Below are 1,885 nucleotides of genomic sequence, written 5' to 3' on the forward strand. Positions count from 1 at the left end.
TGTCTTTGCTGATTTTACTTAAGGAAGTGAGAAGGTGAACTGAACTGGTTGTCTCACACATCTGGGAGTAATTATTTGGAAGTAATGTGTGATGTTGATTTGGCCTAATTCGTTAACTCGAGTGAGAAAGCACGTAGTTTCCATCTAGATTGATAAATTAAAGTAACGTCCCATCATTTGGGCAGAGGCTACTGGCCCACTTCAGTTGAGCATGTGCTTTTTTGTTTTTGTTTTTCAGTTAGGAGGTTGGACTTTCACTGACTAGTCCACATTTTTCTTCTTATCCCTTTGTGACCAGTAATCTATAAGATGGTTGGCTGGTGGGTCTGAGAGACGTTGCCTGCGTTGAAGCTCAGTGGTGAGGAAAGAGGGCAAAGAAGCATATCACCAACTTGCTGATTGCCTTCGCTCAGCTTCCTTAGCGTCAGACACTAATCAGTTGCTAAGTAGCAGAGTGTGTGTGTGTGTGTGTGTGTGTGTGTGTGTGTGTGTGTATCTATCTAAAGCTCTTTAGAAACTGACTGATTATATGGATGCCCTTAGGGCTGAAAAGAAACTGTAGATTATGAGCAATCCTCATCTGACCTCAGAAAATGAATGCTCACTGAGTGATTTTACAGCACAGTGAATACACATGGAGAACCTGGCCTCTAGCCTTTTCCTGGGACACAGTCCCTCGCTCCATCCCTTACCTCCCCTGAATACCTCTTGACATGATTTAGGAGTAATAAGTAAACTCCTCACATAGCATAGTTGAGCTGTTCTTTTGTTTGTTTGTTTGTTTTGTTTTGTTTTTTGTAGAGACAGGGTCTCACTATTTTGCGCAGGCTGATCTCAAACTCCTGGCCTCAAGGAATCTTCTTGCCTCAGCCTCCCGAAGTGCTGGGATTATAGGCATGAGCCACGGTGCCCAGCCTGAACTGTTCTTTGTAATCAAAAATTCATACAGCCAAATATATTCTGCTGCCACTCAGAGAATCCCATTGGAGGAATAACTGGCAAGTGCTCAGTTTTCCAAACTGCAGCAAGAATTCTGATGAAGCTTTTTTCTGTGTAGTTCCAACTGCCCTTCAGAATTGAAATGTTTTCAGTTCTCTCAGCATTAATGTGTTTAAAGGAAAAGACCTATCAAGTCAAAATATGAGTATTGCCCGTCAGAGTGGTTGCTGACTTGCATTTACGATAGTGGCGGCACTGACCGATGGCAGCTCTGACCGAGATCAGACGTCCATATCTGACTGTTCTGCTTCTGTTTGGAGTGATTGGCAGCCAAAGATGATATAGAAGTGGAAAAAAATATATTGATGTATATAGAAGTGGATAATGGATTATATAGCCATGCTACTCCATATTTTCTGTTTTATGAGCTGGTGGGGGGAAGGCTTCATGATGTATAGACAGAAAAATACCTTTGGGTGGAGATGTTTTTGTTAAACTGCTGAAGTATATGTCCAGTCAATTACTGAATAAATCATGGGCCCATGCTCTTGCGAGCCTGATCCTTCTGTGACCCGATCCCCTGTGGTAACTTCATTCTGAGAGTCCATTCAGTTTGGTGCTGAGACTGTCACCTCCCAGTAGCATGCTGTTGGTTCACCTCCTCACCTGCAGGTGAGTCTCCATAATTACTGCAGTGTGAACGATGCTAACTGATCTGGCGCCCGTCTTGTCCAGCCACGGAAATACTCTTTTCCACAAGCCCCTCCCAGAGGGATGGATCTGCCAGGTGATGGAGCATGTTGCATCTGTTCCTCCCGGCTAGTCGGCCTTTTCTGGTTTGTCTGTTACCAAGAATTCAAGTGCTCCAGATAAATATAGGGTCATTTTGGGACAGTAGAGTTATTGTCCCAACTTGAGAATGGGACAGTGTAGCAGAAAGATATGA

At 43.7% G+C, this 1,885-nt stretch overlaps 1 protein-coding gene across 1 annotated transcript in view; it reads left to right on the top strand.

The window, feature by feature from the left end:
- The window catches only part of MTMR9 (myotubularin related protein 9), a 37,601-nt gene that overhangs the window by 17,158 nt on the left and 18,558 nt on the right, over positions 1-1,885 (top strand). The gene's annotated exons all lie outside the window — the stretch shown is intronic.

This window comes from Propithecus coquereli, unplaced genomic scaffold (assembly GCF_000956105.1).
Source record: "Propithecus coquereli isolate 6110/MARCELLA unplaced genomic scaffold, Pcoq_1.0 Scaffold1347, whole genome shotgun sequence".
Lineage (NCBI taxonomy): Eukaryota > Metazoa > Chordata > Mammalia > Primates > Indriidae > Propithecus > Propithecus coquereli.